The 22,808-nt window shown below is 44.0% G+C and overlaps 1 protein-coding gene across 4 annotated transcripts in view; it reads left to right on the forward strand.

Annotated features, from left to right (window-relative positions):
* Positions 1–15,439: 15,439 nt before the first annotated feature.
* FAM3C (FAM3 metabolism regulating signaling molecule C) overlaps positions 15,440–22,808 on the forward strand; it is a 33,484-nt gene continuing 26,115 nt past the window's right edge. For 2 of the 4 annotated variants that reach the window (XM_056340584.1, XM_056340586.1), the window contains exon 1: positions 15,441–15,595. The gene's annotated coding sequence lies outside the window, so the exon portion shown is untranslated. Of the gene's footprint in view, positions 15,596–16,171; positions 16,265–22,808 lie in introns of those variants that run through there. The other 2 variants (XM_056340588.1, XM_056340585.1) reach the window with 2 other exon arrangements.

The following is a 22,808-nucleotide window of genomic DNA, read 5'->3' on the forward strand; positions in this document are numbered from 1 at the left end:
TTGCCATGCTTCATTTACTTGTCAGGGTAAAATTTCTACAGAGTTAGATCAGCACCAGCCTTTAGCTCTCTAAAGCAAAATGACTCAGGTGTTTCCTATTGTAAAAGTACCACTGCAAAAGAAATTACACTGAGGTTAGGTACAAAGGTATACAATATTGCTATCTTTGTGAAATTCTTCACCTTTTCACGTGTTTGCTTTATTTTGACCACTGTGTTTCAAAAATAGTCTGCTTTAAAAACACAAGGAGTGTTTTACGTACAATTCTGAAAAAAAGCCATTTGTGAATTAAATGCATTTATTCCAGTGAGTCTAGAAGCCTTTGTCCCCACAAGAAAAATATGATTCATTCAAGTAAATATCAAAAAAGTCTCAAATCTTGTCTTGGAGCTAACAAATCATGTGACTACTTTATATTTCTTTTAACTTGTGTTCTCATCTTTATTTTATGAGTATTAACCTTGTGTTCTCAAAAACAGGTTTCATTTTCACAGGTGCTTGTGAAGTAGGCAGTTGCCAGCAGTTAAATATTTAGGAAGAAATGTCAAGGCTACAGTGCAAATGCTGTAACCTGTTATCACCATATTAATATTCCTTTCTTCAAGAAGCAATTAAAAAAAAAATTATATATCTTTTGTTTCTCAAGGCCTTAGCTTGAAGATCTTAAAGCTAAGTTAGCATTTGAACTGATTTATTTTTTAATTTGTAGCTTAAAGTTAAAACTGAGGCAGTTATCTCATGGAAGGTCTGTGTTTACATCACAAAACTCATCAGAGCCGATGGTTTCAGTTCAGCCCAGACTGGGGATCAGAACAGCATACAAGATTTACATCACGGCTGAAGTACTTTGGCAAAACAATGTGGAAAAACCTGTACCTGTACAGACTTTCATACCTTGAGCCACTGCAGTCCAGATTAAATCGATAGTGCTTCGTAGTCTGCTTTATGAGCTAACAGGGGAAATAATATGGTGTTTACCGATGTTGCAATAGCTAGGTCTTGCAACACAAAGTGTTATCTCTGACCATAGGGGTAGTTATGAGCACTGCTGCTGAACTCACAGGTCTGCAGCAGTAAAAAGGGAGAAGAAAGAAGCAGTAAGTACACTAATTTGTGATAAGATCCTCTACCATTGCTCAGCTTATTCAGAGCTAGCCCCTCTACACAATGGAAGTGGCTACAGTGGAAATATACTGTACCATACTGACGTGTGCAGCCTGCTCACACTCAGGAAGCTCTGTGGGCAAGTTTGGTGTTCCTTGTACAGGAAGAAAACATAATTACTTTTAGTTTTTAGCAGCTACCGCAGCACTAGCTGTCTGTCAGTCTTCTTTCAGCAATGAAGTCTAATTTTTTGGTTTGGTTTATTGAGTTGGTACCTGATTTACAGACTTATATTTTGTTCCTTGCTTTGTGCTGCATGAGAGCTCTCAGAGCACTGGGATAAAAGGGCAGCACCATGTCCTTACAGGAAGCATGGTTCTACTTCTAAGAAAGTTTCCTACACGCTTGCCGTTAAGTATGTAAGGCAGATGGCCACAGTGGTGCCTCTTCATACACCATACCTTTTTCATCATTCTGATCATGTGGCAGATGTCCATCGTGGCCAGCCAGGCTGAGGGGGAGGTCATGCTATACTACCACAGGCTTTAATGAAGTAACAATTCACGCACAGCAGTAATTCCGAATCTGTCATTGTGAAGTTTTACATAGGCTTTACCAAGGTGTGAGGCTGAGGTGAGAATACTTTTTGTTTTCTTCCTAAGCTATGAGCACCCTGGCTCCCTGATTTCAAATTACCTTGCAGCCTTGGGGAAAGGATCTGTGTTGTCTGAATCCAGTGATGCTACAGGCATGTGCTGCACAGCACCTCATTCTGCTAGTGAGTCCAATGAAGTCAAAGACTGTCATCTTTTCAACTCTGCCTACTCCACCCCTGTAATCTTCTTTCAGACAGCTCATACATATCTGCATGTGCGTGGAGCCTGATGTATTCTAGATGCATTAGAGCTATTGTGCAGATGCAGACTGAACTTCAGTCCATGTGCTGCAAAATCAGTGTTCAAAATGCATCTCACTTCCAGTGCATGTGAAAATCAGTTGCACAGTGGGCCACATATGCTATAAACCTCTCATGCTGTGCCTGTATGCTATAGCACAAGCAAGCACTTGAGAAGTGGCTTTATGTCCTGGATTTGTGGACATGCAGACACTCAGACAGTTGCAACTTCTTAAAAAGTGGCAAAAATGCAGAAGTTCAGGAGGTGATTCATAAAAGCAGCAGCCTAGCGCCAAAACGGGTGCAGTAAGTGTGCAAGCCTGGAGTGCTGCAGGCTGGGTTTCCAATGTGGCCATGATGCCAGCTCAGTCATAACGCCAGATCACAGTGTAACTGGGGTGTGATGACCATTTACATTACAAATGAACTGATTTAGATCCTTACATTATTTCAGAGAGCTTGGAAACTATTTAGACAGTGTCTAAACTAAAACGTGAATAATCCGAGGGAATATATTGGACTGGAAACCCATGTCAGAAATGATGGGCATAGATGTAACTAATCTTATACTGATATCTCTGATTTGCGTGATGGGGCTCTCTACTCCATGACAAATTGACCTGTACTTAACTTTACATGTATAAAATGCCTTTTCAGCTTTGTTTTTCTGACCGGCTGGGTACTCAATGGAATGAAGCAGAAGACTCAAGAAAATTAACTCCTTCTCTTGCTCTTGCATCCAATATTTATTTTTTGTCTCCTGGACAAGTGTTAAGTTGTAAGACTTCAAAATCCTATCCAGGAGCAAGATTAGTTACCAATGGAGCTCCCAAACACTGCAACATGCAAAGAAATGAGAACTGTAAAAGCAAGCCAAGACAAACAGTAGCAGAAGCCCAAAGATACATAAATTTCAGATTGAGTCAAAACCACCCAGAGGTTTTATATAACTAAAAGTTTGGAATTTCATTTTTAAATAGCCCAGTAAATACAAAATATTGCAATACAGTAGATGAAAGTGTATCTACAGAGGGAGTGAATCTCCTTGCTTTGAAGTCAATGAGAGTAAAATTGGGGCCCCAATATTTTGGAAAGAAAATCAAGGAATCAGATCATCCTTAAGGCAAGAAACTTGAATATGGCTAGCCTAAGAATGCTCTAACAGACAGAAAGAAGAGCTTGAGCTTTGAGAGAGGCTCAGGTACCAGCCTTTCATCTGCTGCCCAGCTACTCTGTGTTTTCCATGTACGGCATAGTAGTTGCTATCCCATAACATGACTGAATATTTGACTAAGCAGGAAATAAATTTTAATCACTATATAACAGATAATCTGGTCTTAGAGACAACCCTTCCAGCAACTCTTGCTCACATTTGTTAAAATTTCATGTGCCTCACGCAGTCATGTCCATACGTGGAGTTGGCCAATAAAGGCAATGGGAAGTTTGCCATATCTTCATAGGAGTCAGGATTTCCCGTATAGTCATCATAGGGCAGCATATTTGGCATGCTCACAAAAATACAGATATTTCAAACCTCATTTATTACATGCAAAGAGTATTAGATAAGGGGTCAAAGATGAATCCATCCAATGCCTCATCTTTACCAACACATCTTTATCCTCATACAAGGCACACCGTTTTGCTCAGTCTACCTTCTAAAATACACATACTTCTCAATTTTAGTCAAGTAAGTGGTAAATTACCACCAACTTACAGTCTCATAAGTGGGCAGACTATCTGCTTGAAATCCTGCTCCACTGATATCAACAGGAAAACTTTCACAGATATTGCATAGTGCCAGGATTTCATGCTCCCTCAGAGGCAGTATCTGAACATACTGTGTCTACCAGCTGTGACTGTTCACTGGAAGACAGTCAGATGTTTTGTTATCTTCAGCAAATGTTTATATTCTACAAATGTGGAAAGAGACATTGCATTTTTCTTGAGGAATCTGGATGGGTATTTTTCTTAATACGTAGGTCAAACTAATGGTCCCTTTAGCTCTGTATTTGACAAAGGCGATATACTTGAGGAAAAAAGGAAAAATCATTAGTACGAAATAACAGGGTTTTTTTCAAAGTATGTCCTACTCTAATATCCTATTTATTTGCGATAAAGGAACTTCCATAGGTCTTGGTTTCAGATAGACCCTTGTGTTTAATGTTAATCAAATAGAATTTTAGAAAACATAATTGTAATGGAATCATATAATTGTAGGTTAAAAGGGATTTATGGAGGCTGACAGCTCCATCCTCCCACTCAAAACAGGACCATAGCCAACATTAAATCAGGTCAGCTAGATTTTGTCTAGTCAGGACTGGCAAAACTGCAAAAGCAGAGATTCTAAAGTCTCTCTGGGTGACCAGTTTCTCTGCTGAGCCATTCTCCTAGAGACAAATTTATTCCTAATGTACAAAGAGAACTTCCCCATTGGCATTTTGTGGCTGTCAATCCTTGTCAAGCTATCTGTCATTACTGAGAAGAATTCAGTTCTGTTGTCTTTGTAAGTCCTTCAAGCAGTTGTGGGCTGCTATCAGAGCACTCCTGAGATTCCTCTTCTCCAGAGTGAACAAGCTTAAATCCCACAAACTCTGGTTTATGGGAGAAACTAAGCTTACCCAGCTAGCTGATAAGCTATGGCTTATCAGTCAAGTGTCTCAAGCCTTTGATTGTGTTGTCAGTCCTGTCCAGTTCTTGACATCCTTCTTCAATTGGTGATCCTTAATCTGCACATGGCATCCCAGAGACAGCCTCACCAGTGCTGAACAAGGGGGATAAGAGCTCCCACTGATCTACTGGCCAGTGTCCTCCTCATAGAGCCCAGTATGCAGTTTATCTCATTTACCACGAGAGCACAGTTACAGAAGCGCGGAATAATTTAGGTTGGAAGGGTCTGCCATAGATTACCTGGTCCAACCTAATGTCCAAAGCAGGGATGCCTTCAAAGTTAAATTAAGATGCTCAGGGCTTTCTCCAACCATGTTTTGAGTATTTTCAAGGATGAAGATTCCACAGCCTCTGTTGGCATTCTCTCCCACTGTGGTTAATCTATCCCACAGTGGGGTTTGTGTCTGTCTATCTGGTTGAAATCTTCCTTGCTGCAGCTTTTGAATGTGGACTCTTGTCTGCTCACTGTGCAATTCCGAGGAGACTAGCTCTGTTTTATCTTTAAACCCTCCCTCCCTCATTAGACAGATTAAAACAGCAATTGGATTACCCTCTTCGCTTTCTCTTCAGGCTGAACAAACTTCCTCAGGCTTTGTACATCACATGCTTCTACCCCCTCACGACGTTAGTGGTTCTTATTCAATTTAGCATCCACTGTGACACGCTCTCCCCACCCACCCACCCCCAGTCCCTTTCATCAGTGCTGCTACTCATCCAGTTAATTGTCAGTGTATGGTGTTATCCTGCTCCAGGTGCAGAACTGTGCACCCCCACTCTTACAACTTTATGAGGTTTCTGTTGCCCCAACCATCAAGTTTCAAAAGCTCTCTACTATTTGGTGGGCCACAAATTACCCTAATTTAGCTGATTGTTAGTAATTTTCATTACATTTAGTAATTCTAATTATATATTTTTCTATATTTGACATTGTGCATCATGAAAGGGATATTGGAGCTTCTCCCAAAACATTTTAGTGTGGAAATGCCAAACAACCATGAATAACATGAATAACAAGTAACCTTTTTGGAAAAATCTGGTGTGGCTTTTAAGCCACTACCATCTCCATAGCTGTTTTCTACTGTCCTTTTCCTGTAGATCCCCAAGCCAACAGCAAAATCAGTACATAGGTCATGTTGCCATGTGAGGCTAAGTTTGGGACAGAGGCAATGCCATCATGTGGAAGTGGGTAAGAAACAGCCACATACTCCCTCTGTGAGCTGAGCTGTAAGGGCTGCAAGTACCTTGATTGTAAGAGTAGCATTCAAAAAGTGAAAAGTTGTAAGAACAGGCAGGGAAGGTGGTGTTTTCAGGGGCAGAAGACAGAAATGGATGATCAGCTAGGGCACAGAAGAAGATATTTTTTGTTAACTAAAACTCTTAACAGTGCTGGACTGTGCAATAGTAAACATGATGATAATGATGTTTTGTGGTTCTGAGCAAAGAACATTTCCATGTCAGGTTTTTTTTCCTCTAAAATGGAACATTACTTATTAGTTGTTCAAGGATATATTGGAAGAACTAATCAGCTTTAAGTACTGTGAAGAAAAGCGTTAGTAATAGCAGTGGCATGTAGCCACATTATCGTGGGCACTACAGCCTTGTCATATGTTCAGGTGTGACCTTTATCATTCATATGCCTATATGTAGTTCAACCTGCCACAGCCCCATCAATATCTGTGTAATTTTATACAACAGCTTGTAAAAATAGATACACACTCTCTTGCAGTATTAGGCTCTGATCAGGAATACAGACTCATTAGAGCAGCATGAAGAGATACAGATATATTTTTTCCAGTAGAAATTTTTAATATTTCAAAATTTGGAAGGAAACCAAGGTGTGCTGTGTCTTTCCACAGCATCATTCCTCCGCTCTGGAACAGCCTGTGAGCCTTGCCTCCTGTATGTCTGGGGAACTGGGATTGCCAAGAAGCCACAAACTGGAGGGTCCTTCCTTCCCATCTCTCAGCGCTCTGTCAGCCCCAAAGTGAAGGAGTCTGTAAGCTCAAGATCTCCCAGAACCAGCCAGAAGGGCTGTTGAGAAGACAGACAGGCAAACTGGCAGGCTCAGTTGTCTTGGAAACCTGCCTGGATTCCACTGGAAATCGGTCAAAAATGGAAATTCTCTTGTGGAACATTTTGATTTCAATGAATGGCATATCCTGATGAGAAAATGTTTCATCAGAAATTTTCTAGCCAGATTGTTCTCCGTTGGAAGTAGACAAAGCTATTCTATGGATATTTTTTTCCCCCACTCCCACGTGGTTTGGTAGGATCAGATCAATGACCAAAGCACTCTGAACATTCAGTGGCATTTGGTTCTGAGGTTTTACTTCAGGAACCCTTCCCTCTGGCTAATCAGCTCCATCATTCTGGCCTCAGTTAGAGAAATTGTATCAAGTGAAGCATGCTGCTACCAAAGGATAATCAATTGCCCTTTACTGCTTCATTTTTTATATGCCTGTAAGGGCTTTTAAGTTCAGAACAGCCCTTGCACAATTAATTGAACTAGAGGCCTGCCTCTGATTAAAGATACACATTAATACCAGATTAGTCTTAAATACAGGAAGGGAAGATTTCCTGTGGAAATCCTTGTATATGTTTCTGTAAGCAGTTTCTGTTCACTTAGAGAGCTTGTAATAGTGCTACAAGAAATAAAATCTAAACCCCCAAAAGCAGCTTCAAAAACTGTAGGATTTTCTGATTATTTCAATCTTTAAATGGTGGTATGGAAATAACAATCCTTCTGTGACTACAAATGTGTTTTATGGTTAGGTGGGCAGATACTGCCTAATTGCTGTGAAATCAATGAAAATTCTATTAATGAAGAAGAAATGTTACTTCAGATATCATGAAAACCAATTATCTTTCCTCAGGTCAGAGGCCCTGTCATGCTAAAGAAGAATAAAACCACTCTGGCAAGCGACCTAGCTAAAGTCACAGGCCATGCAGACTGGAGAAATGCAGTGGATGTCATATACCTTGATGGTAGTGGGGTTGTGGACCCTGCCTTTATGAGATTTTCAGGAGAAATCTTGGCACACAAGATTTCGAGAAAACTGCTATGACATGGGTGCAACTCTGATGGCATAAAACTGCATTCAGCTGTACAACACCCAAATCCCTCTGTGCTGTGCTGTCCTCAGTGGTCTGTTCTGCTTCTAGTACAGAACACTACTCCCATCAACACTCCAGATGATGGAGTATCTTAATTGTTGAATAAACCGATACAACCAATCTGCAAAAGCCTCTGAGGGCTTTAGAGAGCAGGATTAACTTCAAGAAGATCTTGACACAGAGCAGAAATGCATAAAAAAGACAGGCTACAATTTAGAGCTCCAGAAAGCAGCTGTATAAATACGAGACTGGAAACTCTCAGTGGGGTAGCAGTTCCACAGAAGAGGATGTACGGGTCATGCACAGCCACAGCTGAACATCAGTCAACAAGATTGCTGTGGCAAAAATGGAAGAAAACATCATGTAAGAGTACCGTGTGCCATAGATAATTTTATGTTGGTAATGCCTAAATAGGAGAGTTGTGTTGAGGTTTGGCCACCATATTTCAAAGAAATTGTAATCCAGAGAAGGAGCCTGAAAGTCTGGAAAACATGATCTGTGGGCAAGGATTAGAGGAAGTGTGACTGTTTTGTTTAGGGAAGGCTGAGAGAAAACAGAAAAAATAGTCTTCAAACATATAAAAGGCTAATAGCAAAGGGAGAGTGAATACATGGTTCTCTATTATCACTGTAAAGGAGAGGAACAAATAAACTTGTGCTGCAGCAAGGAAGGTTTAGGTTAGACATTAGGATCATAAGCATAGGTAGGTAATGGTATGGATCACTTACAGAAACTAGATTCTCCATCACCAGATGAAGATAACACAAATATGAAGCAACAGTTGTAAGGAAAGATTCAAGATTCTGATGGGAAGTAGCAAGATGGATTAGGTGACCATTAAAGGTCCTTTTCAGCTTCTTATTAATAATCCATTATAACTATGTGTGACTTTATCTGATCAACCAGTAATAGTTTCAGCGTATTCTAAAAGGAAAGGATTTACAGATTATTTAAACCAGCCTACTGGCAGAAACACCTTCAGTGAATTTTTAACAGAAATAACAGTACTTCAAGAAGGAAAATACATAAAAGGATGCTTTGTAACACAAATCTGTTACAGTAACACTTCTGTCTAGTGTAAATCAAATGACATTACTTCCAATATGTCCTGTCTAGAAACTAACTGTGCAACAGCATAACAGACTTTCACTCCTCCAGTATTTTCCTTTCCTTTCCTTTCATGCTGTTTCCATTTGCAGGATAAAAGACTGATTGCAAGTAATGAAAGTTCAGAATTCAGTCTTGCCTAGATTTTTTTTTTTAAGTACTAAATAGATTTTCCTTTTGACAAGCTATATTGTAGTATAACAACAACAACAACAACAACAATAATAATAATAATACATCAAAAATCAAGTAAAAGAAGAAAACCACATTCAGGCAAATGCAAATGATAAAACCCAAAACTGTTGTCTTATGTGCTGGGATTACTGCTAGAAAGGGATGTTAGTACTTTATGTAAGAAGTACAAGCCTTTGTGTGCACTTACACAGGCAGGTACATGTACAATCTCACATCCTTTTGAATTACTGAAATCTCCTACAGAGACATGGCTCGAAGGACATGGCACGGCATGGCCTGCTGTGCAGACCTGATGGAGGAAGAAGTTCACGCCTGTTTGAAGAAGCTCTCTTGCCTTGGGAAGTTGGGCCCCTCTGTGTTTTTGAGGGGTAGATCTAGGAGATTTTGCTGTCTGGACAATCCACGAGCTAGTATTTGAGACCTGAACACAAGCCTAGCAAAATGTGTGAACAGACCCAGAAAAAGCAGAGCAGGAAACACGCCTGCACCAAAGGGCACCTGCCTCAAATGACTCTGACGTGGCATGTTCCCATACCTCCTGAGCTCTTTCTTTCCTATGCTGTTAGTACAGCACATGACTATGAAAGAGAGCAAGCATTCTCCCAGTGTCATTACTTGAAGTAAAATTTTAGTGATCTGTAGTTCTATCGTATGGCAATATATATGGTTTTTAAATTCACTGAAAGCCATATTGTTCTTTTGTCAGAAAATGTGTGGTATTAGGCTTGCACACTGTTGAACCCAGCGGCATGACAGTGGCATGGGAAACAGTTAAAAGTGCTGATGTATAAGGAGTGAGTGTCCTGCTGCAAACACTTCTGACAAGGTATCTTGCTTAACATGACTGTTGTTAAAATTGGCTGCTTCTCATCCCATATACTACCTTGACTATTGACGTAAGCCTCCTTCAAAGACAATTGAATTTCAGTGGCTGTATCAGCTCTGTGGTAGAAGAAAGTCATCAGTGAGAAATATTTTTTTCCACCTAAACTGCTGAGCTCAGAAAACCACCATGCTTGCAACCAGATGAACAGAAACTCCCTGCTGCATTTGTTTTATCACTCAGCAAGGCTGAACCTCTGCCCTAGCTGGATTGTGAAGAGCTTTTAAGCCAGAAGTTGGTTAGCTGCAGGCAAAGCCAGCCTGCTTGCATTTCACTGTGAATGTTACTGTGCTACTTTAAGGCTCCCGGCAACAGCATGGAGATTCACAGAGACATACCAGTGTGAAGACAGCAAGTGAACAGTCTCAGTGGGCATATGGGTTAACTGAGGAGCTGACACCTTCCAAGTCATTCCAGAATTTCTCACAGTTCTGGTTCTTTTCCTCACAACTGCAAAGTAATGCCATCTAAAATCAGTGTCCAAGCTGCCACAGCTTTAGTATTATAGTCTTAGAGTACTGTATCTCCTGTGCTTGAAGAGATGATTTTTACAGTGTGATCTTGTGGCTGGGAGCCACAAGCTCTGCTGCATCACCAGGTGTCTGCTCCTGGAGTTTCCACAGATGCCAGGGATCCCTTCATTAGAACTGAGCTGCTTGTGCTGTCTGAGCAATGATGTAGCTAGCCTAGCCTGGTCTACAGATGAAACCCTTTGGCCTAAAACCAGCTGCGTTTGAATGGGCTTCGCACAAAGTGTGTTTGCTGTCCAAGTTCTCTTTTTAACTTTCAAAGTCAGTCAGATGCCCTGTTACCAGTTCTGTAACACTCTGTGGTTACACCTAGAATCCCCTCTTCAGGGCTGTGCTGTCAGTCTGCAGCTGAGGGTGCAATTTCTTTTCTGCGGTCTAGCCAAGCATGACAGTAAGGCTGGGGTGATCACCATGCCTCTGCACTTTTTATCTTACTCATCACTTGAGGCTTAGAAGAATGGCGTCCAATCATTCCATGCTGGTGACAACTGTGTCAGCTGGCAGAATCCTTATTTATACAGGCTGCTTTCTATTTCTGGGTGTGTAGGATTTAATGTTTATTTTTTTATTATAGTTGCGCCTAAGGGCCCAACCAAGTACAGGCTCTACCCTCCAGATATTTGCTGAGCTGCCCTCTTTTTGCTCCATCACCCTGGGAGTTTCTTCACAACATGGGATTCTTTCCTTTCCACTAGAAAGGCAGAGACATGACAACTACTGACAATGGTTTGTATGTTGGTAAGACAGGAGGAGCTGTTATCTTGATTAAGCACTAAGGTGTGGGCGGACATGGAAAGACTGACTGTCCATCAATTCCTTTCTCGTCATTTTATTTGTGTTGTGAAAATCTGAGTGCATTGCTCATGCACACAGGTGGGAGGAAAGAAATGATGATGAAGGCTCAGGCTTATGGCTTCTAGCAACAGGAGGAAGGCTTCTGCTCCTGTCTGCAGATCTGCACCTATGAAATTGAGAGCCCTGGTAGCAGCTGAGGGGCCAGGAGCTCAGTCCAGCAAAGCAGTTGTACAAGCTAAACCTGACCCCACCGCAACACCACAGGGAATTGGCAAGTGACAGCATGGGCAGACTGCCTGCAGTGGTGAAGGGGGTCCCCACCGGCTGACCTCACCTGCTGGCAAAGGGCATTTCCTTCTCGCTGGGGCTTGTATCTCGGGTGTTGAAGAAAGACACGGGGCGTTAGACTATTATCCTCTGCTGCTCTTCTACATGGCCAGCAATGATGTTTCCAGGGGAAGCCGTGAACATATTAGGCATAATTCTATGCTCTGGTGGTAAGAGGTCAAGGACATAGGGGCCCAGGCGGTTTTCCACTTGATTCTGCCAGAAAAAGGAAAGGAAGGGCTTGAGGAGGAGTGGACAGATATCGCAGATCACCAGCCAGCACATGCAGCTGGCATCAATACTAGGGGTTTGGATTTTATGATTACAGGACCCTATCTGAGGGTCAACAACTGCTAGGAAGAAACAGGATCCACCTGACAAAGTGGGGCAGTATTGGTCAGGATCAGTTCATCAGTGACAAGAAAGGTTTGGAGGTATTCTAATCCACCCTCTGGACTCGAATTTTTTGATTACTTCCATACCCACCCTTTCTATCCATTGTTACTCAGACTTTTCATATCAGGAACCTGATATTTTGGCTGCTTGCAAATTGACTTCTGACAACAACAGCAGGAGAAGTTATAAAAATGAGAAGGTTATTTTAAATACCTACCACATCTTAGGGCAAACATTAAATAATGCATTCTCTTTCAGACACGCATCCATACGGTTTATATAAAACTTGAAACCCCAGCCAGAAAGTTAACAAAATGTCATTTTAAGGAAGATTTTTTCATACATGTTCTCATGTGTTTGAAAGAGTCAGGAGAGGAGAGAGGAGTGGGCTTCATGTTATGTTTATACATTTTAGTTTCTATTTATAGTTAGGCGATAACAACTTGGTGAAAATCACGTTTTCCAATTGCTTCAAGACAAACTGCCTGCAGCATTCTCTAAGCAACTTTCCTCTCTGCTCTTTTACTTTCTTATAATATTTAAAAAATGGCCTAGGGTTTGCATCTTACCTAACACAGCACTGCAATTCTGATCCTACCAAATGCAAAAATGTTTCCTATGATTGTGCTACTATGTTGAGAAAAGTAACCTTTATGCCGCAGATACTCCAAGTTTTGGAGTGCTGGGTCTGTGCCAGCAGTCTAAGGCTGGCTCATTCAAAATGCCATGGATAGATCTGCTAGGGCAACAGTGTTAGTTTCTAGCATACAAAACACGAAGTTCAGGCTTAGAGGAAAAAAGTACTTGTAAAAGCCACCAGGAATTGCTTTGATACCAGAACTGAGAATCAAGGCCGATAACTGATCAGCAGAACATCTATTGCCAGAAGCAATAATGAACACCATAAAGATAAAGCACCTGAAAGGGTTTGCTTCTATATTTTACTTTGTCTTCATGTATCCCCATTAGCCCTAGGATGCTAAGGCATGCATCACGTTTAGCTTTCCTGTAATTACATGAAGGAAATGTTTTCAATAAAACAAAACAAAGCATAATGCAGTGTTATGATTTCACTTAGTAAAAATTAGTAGTTACATGAGAGACAAGAAAGCAAATTCAGGTCAAATGCTAGAAACACTAGCAAACAAACTCGCCAAAGATGTGAATAAGGCCAACATGGTCATCCTTGTTCAGGACCAATGTAAGACACTTTGGTTTCTGATTTTGCAAAATAAATAGTTACAGTATATGTTTTTCTTAGAGTTTTAACAATGTAATGATAAAACAAGCTATTTTGTTGGTTTATTGTTTTAAATAAACATAAACATTTTGGATTTTAAAATAGTAAATTTAGAAGACATTATGTTGTGATGAAACATTTTGGATGTATGTGACTATGAAACACATTCTGTTTCATACCAAATTTCTTAATCTACAGATGGAAAAAGGTTCAGTTCATCACAGACAACAATAAAAAGCAAAATACACCCCCCACCCCCCACCCCCACCCCAGGTATAGATATTACTTGTACTTCTTAGGGAAGACCTCTACTTAATGGCCATACTACTTTCATTATAAGGTAAATTACAAAAAGAAGAAATTAGAAAAAAGCAAATTTTATAAGGCAAATTAGAACAAAAAGGAGGGAGAAGAGGAAATCAGAACCTTCTTGAGATGCTGTGGAGGCTGGCATACCCCGTCTTCTTTGGATTCTGGCCAGGTGCCACATTTCCAGGAAACTGTGACTCTCCTCCTTGCATGCCTTGTGGTGCCCTTTCAGTCAGGTAAATAATCAACGGGATTTAATCACAGCCATTCTTAAGTCTTATTTACTTATTTGACTTTGATATAGGTATGTGTATTCTAGGTGTCGGTTATTGTGCAGATAATATTGTTTCTTCTTTTAATAATCTGATACTGCTACTTATGTAATCTTTTAAAAAATGTTTCTTTCTATTGCAAATATTTACTTATCAAAGGAGCCAGCCTCCTTCAGCATACTGACCTGGTTAGTCTGTTAGTAGACAGCGTCACCCAATATGTAATCAGGGAAACATGGTGAAATTTCCTATATTAAGCGGCGCAACTAATGTCAAACTAAGATATGTCTGTATCACCATTTAGAATTCAAAGCTATAAAGACTCTTTTCTTGAGCAATGCTCCCATGGAGTATTTCTTTGCTCAAGTAGAGATTACAGTATGCCTGAAACTTCCATGTGTCATGAGAATTTCCTAAAGAAATTACTTGACTGATGTTCAGATGCTCACCACCCCGTACCAAGGAGCAGTCGGTATCAAAGTATGTTCTTTTAAACCTATTGAAAGGAAGATCTGTTGACCAGATGCGGTTAAAATAAGACGAGGAAACTTCCTTTTGTCTACCTGACTGACGATGTGCGATACGCCCCGTATTTTAGCTGTGGCTCTGTTCTCTGCTGAGAGAAGTGCCACGCTGATTTTGTAAAAACGCTTCCTCTGTGGTTTGACCATAGCGGCACTGACCGAACCTGCCCGGCTGCTGCCCCAGCACTTCCCATATACCCACCCCACCACCGACAGAAACCTTCCTCCGGACAGTAATATGCTGTCCTTCAGCTCACCCCCCGAGCCGTGCCAGCTCGTGGTGGCGTTAGAGGAATACCGGTGCCAAAGAATAAAAAAAAAAAAAAAAAAAAAAAAAAAAAAAAGGAAAAAGAAACAGCAGCCGCAGAGTGGAGCCAAGGATAAAGAGAAAGGGATTACCCTCTCGTCTAACACTGGAACGCAGACCGGCTCTGTCCTACTGATGGAAAAGTATTTCTTAAAAAAAAAATAAGGTTAGGCTTTGGGTTGATTTGGTTTTTTTTGTGTTGTGGGCTTTGTGTAATTTTTTTTTTTAAGCAAAAAATGTCATTCCTATTGGTAACGGAAGACAACTTCTGGTGTGCTTAGGGGAAGAAAAAAAAAAAAGTTTTTTAAAGTATAAAAGGAAACAAGCACAACCCGCCGGCCTCCCTCCCGGCCCGGGGCAGCGGGCTGGCTCGCGGGCACACGCAGCACCCCTCGCCCGTGGGTGCGTGGCTGCGGGCGCACACGCGTAGCGCCAGCCGTCGCGAAGCCATCCACGCAGCTGCATCCCGAGGCCCCGCGCCGTGCCGTGCCGCCGGAACGGCTCCGCAGGCAGGCCCCTCGGGGCGGCACGGCCTCGCTGCCCCCGGGACGGCAGCCACCAGTGCCCCTGGGGCCGGCGCAGGAGCCCGCCCGGCCCAGGCGGACCCCGGGGGCCGCGGGAAGGGGTCTCGCCCCGAGCCTTACGCGTACCCCGCCCGCCTCTAACCGGGACGGCCCGCCCGGCGGCGGCAGGCAGGCGGGGGCCGCGGGGCGTCGGGGGGCGGGCGGGGGCGCGGCTGTGGGGCGGTGCCGCCGCGGCCCCGGTCCGCCTCCGGTAGGGGGCGGGCGCTCCGCCTCCAGGCCTTCCTCTGCCTCTGCGGCGGCGGCGGCTCCGCTCGGCTTCCTGCTCCTGGCCGGCGGGCGGGCCGGGGCAGCCTGCGGCGGGGCCGAGGAGGGGACGGGGCGGCGTGCCCGCGGCGGTGCAGCCCAGGTAGGGGCTCGCGTTCTCCGCGGGGCTGTGGCGAGGGCCGGCGGCCGGGAACGTCAGGCGCCTGCGCTCCTCTCCCTGGGGCGGCGGGCGGCCACTGCCCCTCCCGCCGGGGACCCGCGGCTGGCTCCGCCGCCCGGGTGCGCGCGTCGCGGTTCTCTGCGCGGGGCAGCCGCTGGCCGCCTGCCCTCGCCTCCCCCGCCGGCTTTCCCCGGCGGCGCAACTTCCCCGGGCCGCCTGGCCCTTTCCCCGTCCCCTCCCGCCCGGGAGCTGCCGCCGGGAGGGGTGAGGCGGGCCGTGGCCCCGGGCGCACATCAGCCGGTCGGCGCACCCGACCCCCGGGGCCCGTCGAGCCGAGCAGCCGGGCGGCGAGCGGGGCGGGTGTCGCCTCCCCCCTGCTGCCCCTTCCCTTCCGCTTCTCCGCCGGCCCGGCGCGGCGCGGCGCTCCCGGCCCGCTGGAGGCTGCGGCGGCGGTGCGGTGCCGGCAGCCGCTGGCCGCCCCGTGCCGGGGAGCGCTGGGCGCTTCGGTGCGCGCCGGGAGGAGGGGGCTGCGTGCGGTGGCGGCGCTCAGCGAGGGTCCTGTTAAATAAGTGAAGCGTTTGCGGTGCGGGCAGCCTCTTGCTGCTGAAACAAAGGCTTAGCGCGGTGGAGAGGCGGTGGTGCTGCTTTTCGGTGGGTTTGTGCTCTTTCTCCGTTGAGTGCGGGATGGTGGGCGCTGGTGGGGGTGGGGTGGAAGGCTCAACTCTTGTTTAACTAAAACACGAAATATACCATTATCAAAAACAGTCGTGAACTGGTAAGGAAGGAGAATGTGCTGTGTGCATCCTGGTTTGCAGAGGGATACTTGTCAAAGGAAAGTCTGTTCCTTTGGTTTCCAGCCTCGGAGTTGCTGAAGCAGGAAAAAATACAGTAATACTATACTTTTTTTTTTTTTAGTAGCTAAGTGCTGCCACACCTTAAGTTACATTTTTGCTTGAGCTGCTGACGGGCTAACTCAACTGATTTCTTTATCTTTCCATTTTCTGACATTTAAAGGAAGGTAAATGGCAGTGTAATAACTTCAGACTTTTGTAAAGGTCTCTGCATATACCGGGTATTCTTTGTAATATTCTGTGTCCCCCATACTGCTTTGCTGGTGAACCTAACTGACTAGCCCTCTTCTTCTAACAAAGTATTTATTTTATTGTTAATACTAATAGGAGAACTATTAAGGAAAAAAAACTTAATAGAAATGGCTAATGGCTGGTTGATGACTATGTACAACAGTAGGTTTTTTTTGTTTTTTTTAAGCCTGTGACACTAATCAAGGTATGAATGTCTTCATTAGCACATATTCCCAGCCCCCAGGGATTTGTTTAAGTATGAAGAAATCTTTTCCATCTATTAGTTTGCATAGCTGTCTATGTGGCAAAACAAGTTTTGTAACTTACTTTAAACTTGCAGATAGGCCCATCAGAAGCTAATAGCCTGGTGGTTTGTGTAATAACATCTAATCATCTCCGGTTGGAGGATGCACTTGGTTTTTTGCAGGCCATAGTTTCCATCTCTTTCCAGCTGTCTGGACCATGTCACCCAGTAAGAGTGCAGAGTCAATACTTAGAAAAGTTGCTTCATGGTATCCAGAAGTTACTGCCTAGCCTCTCTAGGTACAGCCTAAGTGCTTCAGTGCATACGTGCTCTACACAGAATCATAGAAATGTTTGGGTTGGAAGGGACCTTAAAGACCATCTAGTTCTGACCCCCATGCCGTGGGCAGGAATGCCTTCTACTAGGCCAAGTTGCTCCAAGCCCCATCCAACCTGGCCTTGAACGTTTCCAGGGATGGGGCAGCCACAACTTTTCTGGGCAACCTGTTCTACTGCCTCATCACCCACGTAGTGAAGAATTTCTTCCTACTATCTAATCTAAATCTACCCTCTTTGAGTTTCAAGCCATTGTACCTTGTCCTGTCACTACATGCCCATATCAAAAGTCTCTCTGCAGCATTCTCATAGGCCCCCGTTAGGTACTGGAAGGCTGCTGTAAGGTCTCCTGGAAGCCTTCTCTTCTCCGGGCTGAGCAACCCCGACTCTCTCATCCTGTCTTCACAGGAGAGGTGCTCCAGCCCTCTGGTCATCTTTGTGGCCCTGCTGTGGCCTCATTCTGAGAGGTCCCTGTCCTTCTGCTGGGGGCTCCAGCGCTGAATGCAGTACTGAGGTGGGATCTCATGAGTGGAATAGAGGGGGACAATCACCTTCCTTGACCTGCTGGCCAAGCTTCTTTTGGTGCAGCCCAGGATACGGTTGGCTTTCTGGTCTGCCTGTGCAATTGTTGGGCCGTGTTGAGCTGCTTGTCATCCAGGACCCCGAAGTCTTTCTCCTCAGGGCTGCTCTCAGTCCGTCCTCCGCCCAGCCTGGGTTTGTGCTTGGGACTGCCCCAACCCACAGGCAGGACCTTGCACTTGGCCTTGTTGATGAGGTTCACACAGGCCCACCTCTCATGCCTGTCAAGTTCCATCTGGATGGGCTCCCTTCCGTCCAGCATGTCACTGCACCCCACAGCTTGGTGTCATCTGCAAACTTGCTGAGGGGGCACTTAATCACAGTGCCCAAGTTGCCAACAAAAATGTTGAACAGCGCTGGTCCCAGTATCAACATCACTTGTCACTGGTCTCCACATGGACATTGAGCCTTTAACTGCAACTCTTTGAGTGCAACCACCCACATTTAATAAGAATTCTCAGTACTTTAAGAAAAGAGTGATAATATAGATGGAATTTGATAATTGAGTGGAACTTTGGCAAGGTAGTATTTAAAAAGTGAACTCCTGAATGTTTAGTTTCCAGTTTTGTTTGGAATATTGGCATACTGTATGAGAAAGGGATTTTTTTTTTTCCCTGTAAGGTCTTTAAGAGGGGTTGGTAACATGTAAGCTGAAAAAATACTGGTTTGCTTACAGATTATTTTGTAGTCCAAAAGATAAATCAGTAGCAGACACAGAGACTTGTTTCTTAAGATTTAAATTGTTCAAAGAGAAGTTTTTACTCACATAGAACTTAGGGTCTAGTTTCTAAACCTGCAGTCCCAGTGATGTCAGAGGGTTGACATGTGACTGTAAGGGCTGCAAGTCTTGCCACTTATATAGGAAATGAGTGCCTTCATGAGCCCTAATATAAATGATACATATGTTCAGGTTTAATTTTTTTCACTAAAATCTGCTAGAAAAAAGTAGGATTTAAGACATAATGACTGTAAACCTGCATGTTTTCTCTGCCAGTGGCCAGCTGCACAACCCTGTGACAATTATTTTGCTGTCAAAAGCACTGCAATTGGTGTAATTATTTCACAGTTTAGAATGATCCCTCTGGGAAGGCTCATACTGATCTGAAATTGTCCATAAATCTCAGGATTACCTCAGCAAAAATAGAATATTTAACAGGGTATGAAATCTTGGTGTCTTAAAATGACACTTCATGAGATGGCTGAGCAAATCTGACAGCCTGATGCTGCTGTGCTTTTCCTCCTGACACTCCTAAAAATTGTCTGCTAATCTGGCAGAAAATATATTCTCTTTTACTGGGGTAGCTTTCCTTAGTGATCAAAATCATGTGGAGAAATGGTGAGTGGGCTGGAGTGACCTGGCAGGTAAGCTCACTTTGCTCATAAATTTTCATGCTTCCTAGTACTCTCCAGGCATGAGGTTCAACAACAGGAGAACACGAAAGAGTGGTGATAAGGAGATAACTTTAAACTGCTGTTGCTGCTTGAAACCTCATTTCTTGGCACCAGAATTCTCAATTTGAATATATGCTAAAACATCTGTAACCTGTTAACTAGGTGCTCCTGGCTTTCTATTTCATTGTCTAAAGTGCTGTGGCTAACTGTAAATCCAAGCATAGCCTCCTCATGCTTTTCTTAATGGTATGTGCATCCCAAGAGGACTTCAGGATTTTTTTTCTTAAATAAATATTTTTTTTCTGGATAATTTGTAGTTCTAATTCTGTGCTGTAATTTGTTTGCATCTGCCTGCATCTTGACGTTATTCACAAATTTTAAAAGCTTACCCCAATTCACTAATCAAAGTAATCGATGATAATATTAAATATTTTACCAAGGCTTCCTGAAATCCAGTCATGCTTAAGTTTACACAAGGAGTTAGTTATCGATAGTTACTGTTTTGGAATTGTTCAACTATGTTATATGTTCCTTATATACAGTACCATATTTTTGTGATATAAAAATAGTTTGTGTCTTCATTTGCAGACAGAGCTGAAATTTTTTCCAGCTCTTTGTTGGAGCTCAGGGCGAAGAGGGTATGGAAGAGACTTTGTGGGAGAGCAGAGAAACTTTGGAAAACTGTCAGGGCAGAGAGAGCTGCTGGAGTAAACTCTGCCCTGGATTTAATGTGCGCTGCTGTTGAGTCAGTTTTAATGGCAGAAAGTTGCACAATGTGTTTATATGTACAAAAGCACAGTAGTTTTCATGGGTGTCCGGTTAAAATGTTAACATCAAAATAGGTGACACTTACAGACTCCCATCTGTTCATAAGACTTGCTTTTTTGTGACTGGCTGACTGCCTTTCCTTCTCCCTCCCGTTTGTTGGGTTTTTTTGTTGTTTTGTTTTTTTTTAATCTGAGAAGAAAGTAGCCATCTCCTAGTAGCAATGACTTTTTTTTCTTGATCTGTTTTGGTATCGCTAGTTAGTTCAGTCATCATTTCACAAACATTTAAGCTGGTACTACTGCTGCTAGAGAGCTGCTGTCATGCCCCCAGATGCTTTTTTCTGCTTTTGGGTCAGCGCAGATACCTCACCTGGTACTTGCAAGAGCTGCTTGATGGAACTACCATGGGCTGGTTTTTGCTTGTCAGCTGAACATCAGTGACACCTGAATGGTTTGGAACTGTATTCAAGTTGATTCAGGCAGAAGTTTATTACAGGAATTCCTGTAATAATTAGTGAATTTCTTTTAACAGCATGATCCAGAGAGGCATGGCATCAGGAGCTGTTACAGTATACACTGATTGCGTATCTGTGACTTTGTCAGCTATGTATAGAGTCTCAGTGGTATGCTCACTGTGGTAAGCAGCCTTCTGTCACTGAGGGATGCTGTTCCTTAAATTAGTTCATGTATACTTAATGTGGCAAATTTTTCCATAGGTGATGACATGCAGTAATTTCCTATCCCATGTAACTTTAATTTGTCCCACCTATGATGATTCTTAGCTTTTAAAATATCAAAGGATAGAAGACAGCTATGTTGGATTTTGGTTGGTGGGGTGTGTACCAATGGTTAACTAAATATTGAAGTATACAAAGTATATATATATATATATAAAAATAAAAATATAAAAAGAATACATTTCCCCTAGATTTTTTTTTTTTGCTGTGAAGTTAATTCTTCTTGGATATGGTTTATGTGTTTGGTACTGGTCGCTGAAAGATTGCACCTAGCCAGGAGGTATGTTATGGATCTTTGTTCTAATCCCTTCATGCTCAGAAACTAGTCTGGAGACTGAAATTTTTGTTGCTGTTTGTGTCTTCAGTAGGAAGGAGTGAGTCACTCTAGAGCTGTTAAGTATCATGTGACTGACCAACTTCCTCTCTATTTCTGAGCATCTCCCACCTCATCACTCACAAATGATGGCTTGTCTAGTGCTGACACAGGTGAGTAGCAATGACTTGCCTGTACCACAGGAGCACTGGGATTCTGAGTGCCTTATGCAGCATGGAGGTTATTGTCATGGAATCATTTAGGTTGGAAAAGACCTTTGAGATCATAAAGTCCAGCCGTTAACGCAGGACTGCCAAGTCTATTACTAACCATGTCCCTAAGCACAATGTCTATGCGTTTTTTAAATGCCTCCAGGGGTGGCGATTCCACCACCTCCCTGGGCAGCCTGTTCCAGTGCTTCAGCACCCTTTCGGTGAAGAAGTATTTCCCAATATTCAATCTAAACCTGCCCTGGCAGAACTTGAGGCCATTTCTTCTTGTTCTGTTGCTTGTTACTTGGGAGAAGAGACCAACCCCCACCTGCCTGCAGCCTCCTGTCAGGCAGCTGTAGGGAGTGATAAGGTCCCCCCTGAGTCTCCTCCTCTCCAGGCTAAACACCCCCAGTTCCCTCAGCTGCTCCTCACAAGACTTGTGCTCCAGATCCCTCACCAGCCCCATTGCCCGTCTCTGGACACGCTGCAGCCCCTCTGTGTCCCTCTTGCAGTGAGGGGCCCAGAGCTGAACACAGGGTTTGAGGTGCGGCATCACCAGTGCCCAGTACAGGGGGGCGATCACTGCCCTGGTCCCGCTGGCCACACTATCTCTGACACAAGCCCAGATGCTCTTGGCCTTCTTGGCCACCTGGGCACCCTGCTGGCTCATGTTCAGCCGGCTGTCAACCAGCACCCCCAGGTCCTTTTCCTCCAGGCAGCTTTCCAGCCACTCTGCCCCAAGCCTGTAGCGCTGCGTGGGGTTGGTGTGACCCGAGTGCAGGACCCGGCACTTCTTCTTGTTGAATCTCGTAGAACTGGCCTCAGCCTGTCCAGATCCTTCTGTAGAACCTTCCTACCCTCAAACAGATCAACACTCCCCCCCAACTTGGTGTTGCCTGCAAACTTACTGAGGGTGCACTCGATCCCTTTGTCCACAGTGTTGATAAAGGTATTAAACAGGACGGGCCCTGGAGAACACCACTTGTGACCGGCCACCAACTGGAGGTGACTCCATTCACCACCACTCTTTGGCCTTGGCCATCCAGCCAGCTTTTATCCCACAAAGAGTATAGCTGTCCAAGCCCTGAGCAGCTAGTTTCTCCAGGAGAGCGCTGTTGGAGATGCTGTCAAAGGCTTTACTAAGGTCCAGGTAGGCAGCATCCACAGCCTTTCCCTCATCCACTAGGTGGATCATCTTGTCATAGGAGATCAGGTTCGTCAAGCAGGACCTGCCTTTCATAACCCCATGCTGGCTGGGCCTGATCCCCTGGTTGTCCTGCACGTGCTGTGTGGCACTCGGGATTGACCTGCTCCATAACCTTCCCTGGCACTGAGGTCTGACAGCCCTGTAGTTTCCTGAGTCCTTGTACCTGCCCTTCTTATAGATGGGTGTCACTTTGGCTAACTTCCAGTCTTCTGGGACCTCTCCAGTTCATCAGGACTGTTGATAAATGATGGAGAGCAGCTTGGCGAGCTCATCCACCAGCTCCCTCAGTATTAGTCACCAACAGCAGTCTCTTACCTGCAGTATGGT

The sequence above is a fragment of the Falco biarmicus genome, chromosome 5, assembly GCF_023638135.1.
Source record: "Falco biarmicus isolate bFalBia1 chromosome 5, bFalBia1.pri, whole genome shotgun sequence".
Lineage (NCBI taxonomy): Eukaryota > Metazoa > Chordata > Aves > Falconiformes > Falconidae > Falco > Falco biarmicus.